At 40.3% G+C, this 7,867-nt stretch overlaps 1 protein-coding gene and 1 long non-coding RNA gene across 5 annotated transcripts in view; one reads left to right on the plus strand and one right to left on the minus strand.

The window, feature by feature from the left end:
* Glrx2 (glutaredoxin 2) overlaps positions 1–662 on the minus strand; it is a 24,011-nt gene extending 23,349 nt beyond the window's left edge. Inside the window, exon 1 of one of the 3 annotated variants that reach the window (XM_010608754.3) lies at positions 638–662. The gene's annotated coding sequence lies outside the window, so the exon portion shown is untranslated. Of the gene's footprint in view, positions 1–77; positions 142–637 lie in introns of those variants that run through there. The other 2 variants (XM_010608753.3, XM_010608755.3) reach the window with 2 other exon arrangements.
* LOC104851558 lies at positions 260–6,596 on the plus strand. 2 transcript variants are annotated; one of them, XR_777240.3, is made up of 3 exons: positions 260–730; positions 2,447–2,574; positions 6,484–6,596. It is a non-coding gene; the product is annotated as an uncharacterized LOC104851558 (long non-coding RNA). The 2 variants fall into 2 exon arrangements; XR_777241.3 differs by having other exon boundaries at positions 2,447–2,520.
* The last annotated feature ends 1,271 nt before the right edge of the window (positions 6,597–7,867 follow it).

The following is a 7,867-nucleotide window of genomic DNA, read 5'->3' on the forward strand; positions in this document are numbered from 1 at the left end:
CCTACCGCCGGGCGCGTGAGGGGCGGGGCCTCGGCGCGGAGGCGCATTCCCCCCCAATGGAGACGGTGCTCGCTTACCCGGGTCCCCAGGCCCTAACCCTGTTTCTTTTAGGGTTTTGGAAACTTATAAAGGGTCACAGGCGGGAGAAACATTCAGGGGAGACGGAGAAGAAAAATAATGAATGCCCCCAAAGAATCAAAGTGGCAGGACGTCGCGTGAGGGGCGGGGCCTCGGCGCGGAGGCGCATTCCCCCCCAATGGAGACGGTGCTCGCTTACCCGGGTCCCCAGGCCCTAACCCTGTTTCTTTTAGGGTTTTGGAAACTTATAAAGGGTCACAGGCGGGAGAAACATTCAGGGGAGACGGAGAAGAAAAATAATGAATGCCCCCAAAGAATCAAAGTGGCAGGACGTCACAGCTTCCCGGGCGGGGGAGCGGTTTCTGCGTGGGTGGCACCTTCTTCGCTCAGGTTGTTGATCCAAAGCCCGCAAGCGTCGTGGGACTGCTGGATTTTACACCCTTTTTAGAAGAAAAGTAATCCAGTGTGCAACGTCCCTCGTAAAGAAACATAATTCAAGATTGTTTCAAGATGAAAATGAAATTAGAAAATAAAATAGCCCAGCGATGTTTTGCCATGCCTTGGAAATGCGCCAGAGCTGCTAGTGACAAGATTTCCTGAGCCGCTCAGTGATGGTAATAGTAACCCTTTGTGCGTCTCTGTACTTGGCCAGGTGGGTCAACAACTATTTTTATTGACGTCACTGACACCTGTTTGTTAAAGTAAAAGGTCACAAATGGTATGTCTAAAATTCTAAACAATTATTAGGACAATCCAGACTTTTGAACCCAGGGCCTTTCCACTGAGGTACATCCCCTGCCTGCCTTTTGTTCTATCTCTGCCTCTGTGTGTGTGTGTGTGTGTGTGTGTGTGTGTGTCCTCATCTCTGTCTCTCTCCCTCCGTCTCTCTTCCCCCTCTCTCTCTCCCTCTCTCCGTCTCTCTCTGTCTGTCTCCCTCCTCTGGTAGGGGATGTGAGGGTTGGTTCAGAGCTTCCAGGCCGTCTCTCTTTTTAGCCACCTAGCAAACTGGTGTGTTTACCAATCTGTAAACTCCTTGAAACCTTGTCATCCAAGAATGTTCGTCAAAGTTTCATTCCAGGGCCAGGGATTTAGCTCAGTGGTTCTGCTGCCTGCCTTGCAAGAGCAAGGACCAGTGTTCTTCGATCCCCCATCCCCAGTACCAAAAAAGGAAAAAAAAATTCATTCCATAGATAAATTCATCATATCATTGGTCACTGGTGCTCTAATTCAATCTCCAGTCCTCCCTGCACAGTGTAGACATGGGGGCTTGAAAAGTCCAAAACACCGAGCATGCCCACCTTCTCCCTTGTAGCTCTCTCTAAGGTCCCACCTTGAATCCCTCAATAGGGTGAACTCAGTACGTAAAAATGGGCTCATCATAAACAACAGAACACATTCTAACACTCAGGAAATTTCAAGGGTTTTAGAAACTCAGTGCCAGGAATCAAATCCAAAGCAAAAACCAAATACAAACTGTATCTTTTGTTATACTGCAGGACTTATCTGGTCTTTTAGAGATACCTGGGGATAAAAGGCCACAACAAATGGAGTCTTAGGTGTTACTCAAAATTACCATGTTCAAGAAGGTTCTTCTTCGTAACTAAAAAAGGAGATGGAAGGACCAGGGATGTAGCTCAGTGGCACTGTGCCTGCCTCACAAGCACAAGGTCCTGAGTTTGATCTCCAGTACAGGAAAAAAAAAAAAGTAAATATCTTTCTTGGGTATATTAAAATCTGCCAACATAGTAAGAAAAGCATTATCTAAGAATTCATTCAGAATGTTTAAAGTATCACAACTGAAAGATACTTAAGCGTTTTGAGTCCTGATAATGAGGGATTCAAAAAAGTGGCTGTTTTCTTTTGATAGAATTGGAAACAAGAAATTTCGAAACTATTTCCTAGTATAATAATGGAGATAATAGATATACCACAAATTAGTGGAACTGCTGTTAAAGAATGTGATAACTTGGGCCTCGGATTTAACTCTGCGGTACCATGCCTGTCTCAAAAAAGGTCCTGAGTTCAATTGTGCATACCACAAAAAAAAAGAATGTGATCACTTTATTACTTCAGTTTTTCTGAAGAATTAGCTCCTGGTATGCCATGAACAATAGATTTATATTATTTTTGGAACAAGAAAATATATTTTCTAAAATATCCATATCAATAAACTTGGAAGGCCATGACTAGAAAATGTGTTTCCTTTTCACATGTGAGCAAATTATGCTTTTCTGAAGATCTTGGGTGGCCTACAAGCCTTGCCCTACACATTTGTAACTCATAGTGCCACCTGGTGGAACGCACACGCGTGACGTTGGCACAGATCTGTTTCCTAATCCTCACATTTGGATGCTTTGTCCTCCTGTAGATATGGAAGATGTGATGTCGTGACACGCTGCCTGCACCCAGCACCCCGAGCCCTGAGCGGCCTGAAGCCAGAAGGTGAGCCCTGGGAGGCCACCCGTTCGAGCCCGGAGGCGATGCCCCCGCCATGAGGTGCAGACTGTTTGTCAGTGGCCTCCCCTTGGACATCAAACCCAGAGAGCTCTACCAGCTCTTCAGGCCTTTCAGGGGATAGGAAGGGTCCCTCAGTAAGCTCACCTGTAGTCCTAATTTGCTTCTTCAGTTGCCCTACAGGGAAGGGAGGTGTTTAATTTTGCGTGCTTTCTGGCACGAGTGAAGACACTTCAGCTTGTGTATATGTGAGTGTACAGATCATGCTGTCACCATGGCAATGGGTCCTGGCACTCTTGGACATCCCAGTGCCTGGTGGTCCCTCCTGCCACATCCCACCCCTACCCCCCACTGCTTCTGGGAGGCGGGAGGCCTGCAGGGCCCACACTTCAGACTGAACAGGCCCCACCCAGCAGCTGGCCCGGTGCTCAACTACTTTTATTTGCTCTAAAGCAAAAGGAAGGAATAAGTGCAGGAGCTCTATTTTCTATATTATTAGTGAATATAATCATAGTTGACACCAAAACTGTACTTGATAATTGTGTTAGTTTTCTATTACTATAATAAACACCTGAGGTAATCAGTTTATACAAAAAAAATGTGGAGGCAGGAGGACCACTGTGAGTTCAGGGCATCTGGGATACACAGTGAGTTCAAGGCCAGCCAGAACTACACAGTGGGACACTGTCTTGACACCCCCGCATCCAAAAAAAAGCTTTATTTTGGCGCAGAGGTTTTGAGGTCTCTCTCCACAGTTCATTAGTCCTGCTGATCTTGGGCCTGTGGCAAGGCAATACACCGTGACAACAGTGAGGGCAAAACTGTTTCCTATTTCCCCATAGGATAGGAGAGAGTAAAGGAGAAAGAAGTCAGGTTCCCACAATCCCCTTCAAGGACGCATGCCAGTGACCTAAATGACCTCTACTAGACCCAATTATTTTTTTTATTATTTTTATTGAAACATTTTAGGTATACAGTATGGTGACGTTTATCATTGGAAATAGTACCTCTACATCACCTATCTTGGTTCTTCTTTTTTCCCCATTCCCCTGCCCTCCCTTTAACCCCTCCACTCTTCCCTATTTATAAAGACTTTGTTTCCATTTTTTTCCTTTTCTCATATTAATTTTATTCCCTTCTTTCCTTTTCCCTACCCCTCCCACTTCCCCTTCCCTTGTCCCCTTTTCTTCCTGTTTCAAATTATCTATTATGCCTTTTGATCCTTACTTACACTTTCACTTTCTCACACCAAAGTAACTATTTGCTATTTACACATGTCTGTCCTATTTATTTCATATAAATGTATTGCCTCAATGTGCATCCATTTAGCTATAAATGTCTCTGATTTCTCATTCTTTATGACTAAGTAGTATTCCATTTTATTAAAAAAACCACACATTTTCTTTATCCAGTCTCCAGGTGATGGGCAATTGGGGTGTTTCCAAGTTTTAGCTAGTACAAAATGCCATTATAAAATGGGTGCACATATATTGCTGTGGTATGATTATTTTAATTCTTTTGAGAAGATACCCAGCAGGGGAATACATCCATCAGAAGGGACCTCCAATCCTAGTTCTCTGAGGTATCTCAACACTGATTTCCACAGTCGTTGCACCAGTCTGCACTCCCACCAGCAGTGGAGCAGGGTTCCTTTTTCTGCAGAGCCCCACCAATATTTTATTGGTTGATTTCATGATAGCAGCCATTCTTTCTGGGGTGAGGTGGAATCTGAGAGTTGTTCTCTCTCGAGTGACCTGTGATGTTGAACATTTCTTCATATGTTTATTTACTATTTCTACTTCTTTGTCTAACAAATGTCTATTTTTCAGATGCCCATTTTTGGATTGGGTCTTTAAATTTGGGAGGTCTGATTTATTTAAGTTCTTTATATATTCGAAGTAATAGACCTTTGAGAAACAGCTCGTAAATTTTTTTCCCATATTGTGTGTTGTCTCCTCACACAGTTGGTGGTTTCTATTGCTGTGCAGAAACTTTTTAATAAGAAGAGATCCCACTTGTTGATTCTTTGTGCTAGCTCATGTGCAACTGAGGTCTTGTTCATGAGCTATTTTCCTACGCCTATGTCTTTAAGAGTTCTATTTAACCTTCTTCCATTCGGTTTAGTGTTTCTGTTTTAATATTTAAATCTTTAATCCATTTTTATTTTAGTTTAGTGTATGGTGAGCGATTATAGGTCTAGTTTTAATCTTAGGCAAGTTGAAGCCCAGTTTTTCCAGCATGATTTACTAAAGAGGATATCTTTCCTCCAGCAAGGGTATTTGGCTCCTTTGTTGAAGATGAGTTGGCTGAGTATGTTTGGCATTGTTTCTGCATCTTCTAATCTATTCAATAGATCCTTAGATCTGTTTCTTTGCAGGTACCATGCTGTTTTTATCACAGTAGCTTTGTAGTGTAGTTTCATGTTTCAGATTGTGATACCTCTACCTTGTCATGGTTGCCTAGAATTTCTTTTGCTATTCTAGGTCTCCTCTTGTTCTGAATAAATTTTTGGATTGTTTTTCAAGGTCTGTGAAGTATACTGTTGAAATTTCAATTGGAATTGCATTGAATCTATATAGCAATTTTGGAATTGTGGTCATTTTCACTATATTGGTTCTTCCTACCCAGGAGCAGGGCAGGATGTCTTTTCATTTTCTGATATCTTCTTCAATTTATTTTTTCAGAGTGCTATAGTTTTCAGAATAGAGGTCTTTGATTTCTTTTGATAGGTTGATTCCTACATATTTCATTTTTTGGTTGCTATTATGAAGGGAGTTTTTTCTACAGTTCCTCTTTTGTCATGGTTGCCTAGAATTTCTTTTGCTATTCTAGGTCTTCTCTTGTTCTGAATGAATTTTTGGATTGTTTTTCAAGGTCTGTGAAGTATACTGTTGAAATTTCAATTGGAATTGCATTGAATCTATATAGCAATTTTGGAAGTGTGGTCATTTTCACTATATTGGTTCTTCCTACCCAGGAGCAAGGCAGGATGTCTTTTCATTTTCTGATATCCTCTTCAATTTCTTTTTTCAGAGTGCTATAGTTTTCAGGATAGAGGTCTTTGATTTCTTTTGATAGGTTGATTCCTACATATTTCATTTTTTGGATGCTATTATGAAGGGAGTTTTTTCTACAGTTCCTCTTTCATTGTGTCTATTGTCCTTATACAGGAAAACTATTGATTTTTGTGTGTTGGCCTTGTATCCAGCTACTCTACTGAATTTGGTTATAAAGTCTAGAAGACTTTTGGTGGGGTTCTTGGGGTCTTCAGTATAGAATATCATGTCATCTGCAAAAAATAACAATTTAACTTCTTTGTTTCCTATCTTTATTCCTTTTATTTGTTTCTTTTATCTAATTGCTGTGGCTGTTTCCAAAACTATATTGAATAGGAGTATTGATAGTGGACATCCTTGTCTTGTTCCTGATTTTAATATGAAGGATTTTAGTTTTTGATCACGTAGCATGTATGATATTGGCTCTTAGTTTTTCATAGATAGCTTTTATCAGGTTGATATAGAGACCATGTATTCCAATTTTCTGCAGGGTTTTATCATGAATGGGTGTTGGATTTTGTCAAACACTTTTTCTGCATCTATTGAGATGATCATATGTTTTTGTCCTTGGCTCTTTTTTTTTTTTTTTTTGGTATTGGGGATTGAACTCAGGACCTTATGCTTGCAAGGCAGGTAGTGGAACCACTGAGCTAAATCCCCAGCCCTTGGCTCTATTAATGCTACATGTATTGATTTGTAGTACAAATCACAAGTGTATCACAATTATTGATTTGCGTATGTTGAACCATCCCTGCATCCCTAAGAATTGACCCATTTATTTGGTCAGGGTATATGATCCTTTTGATGATATTTTGAATTCTGTTTGCCAGTATCTTGCTGTTTGCCAGTATGTTTGCTTCCAGGAATGACTTTGGGAGTATTGCTTCCCTTTCAGTTAAAGAGTTTGAGAAGTAGTGACATTAGCTCTTACCTAAACATCTTATGGAATCCAGCAGTGAAGCCATTTGGACCCAAGCTTTTCTTATTTGGTAAGTTATTAATTATATTTTCAATTTCATTGATTAATATTGGGTTGTTCAGAATTTTAACATCTTCCTCATTCAACTTTGGTAATTCATATGTACCTAGGAATCTGTTTCTTCTGTTTTCCATCTTATTGTACTAGGCCCCAATTCTTAAAGGTTCCCCCCAGCAATTGCAAGCTGGGGGACTACTCTTTAGACGTACGGGACTTTGGGGATAGTCTAGATCTAAACTGTAGCAAAAGATGGACAGTTTTAATTTTCTCCCCTTTTGAGACATGTTCTCTGTTCATTAGTTTAGGCCTCCCTTGCACTCACCTTGTAGCCCAGGCTGGCCTCAAATTCATGGTGATCCTCCTGCCTAAGTCTCTCAAGTGCTGGGATTACAGGCATATGCCATCATGCTTGGCTATTTTTTGACATAAAAGAGTGAAATATGTTGCAGAAAATCTAACAAAGGCACAAACTGAGAATAAATTTTTATTCATAATTGAGAAACATTATTTGTCTGACATTGAAGAATGAGAAATGTCAATGGCATTTCAAAACAAGTTATGGTGACATTCTCATTCCACTGAATCTCTCTTTGTGATGTAATGATTGATGCAGAGGTGTGAGGGAATAATGCATCAAGAGTGCCTCTAATCAAATTCCCTTAATTTAATACAGCTCCCTTTTAATCTCAGAAGCCTTTCCTGATCAACTTCTATAAAATAGCAACACTTTTATCTTGCTTTCTTCTTCAGGGCATTCATCACCATCTGAATTTGTAGATAGGTGTATATATACTTATATACAGACCCTATTTGAAAATTTTTAAAATTTTTAAAAGGCTAAGTATATAGCTCCATGTAAATTTCAGTCTCCAGAAACATATACACACTGCTACAATCTTCATTCATACTCCTAGTTCACTTAAAATTTAATGATTTCTACAGTGCAAATATGGGCTGAATGAGAGCAATTCAGGAAGATACCTAATCAAACTCTTTTCTAGTTACTTTTTATATAATAAGACAGCTTATCAAAGAGCCCTTCTCTGATATTATATGTAGTAACACTTTTTATCCCTACAGCTTTATATTTTCTCAGAGTATTTACCTCCTCTTGACATTGTATGCACATAGGTATTTATATTTATTATCAGTCTTCCTCAATGCCAAGCCAGGCATGATGGCACACATCTGTGATCCCAGCACTCTGGGAATCTGAGAAAGGAGGATTGCAAGTTTGAGCCCAGCTTGACCAATTTATCAACTCAGGAAGACCCTGGGTCCAAAATAAGAAAGAATAAAA

This window comes from Fukomys damarensis, unplaced genomic scaffold (genome assembly GCF_012274545.1).
Source record: "Fukomys damarensis isolate Sample0158 unplaced genomic scaffold, DMR_v1.0_HiC HiC_scaffold_11, whole genome shotgun sequence".
In the NCBI taxonomy this organism is placed as follows: Eukaryota; Metazoa; Chordata; class Mammalia; order Rodentia; family Bathyergidae; genus Fukomys; species Fukomys damarensis.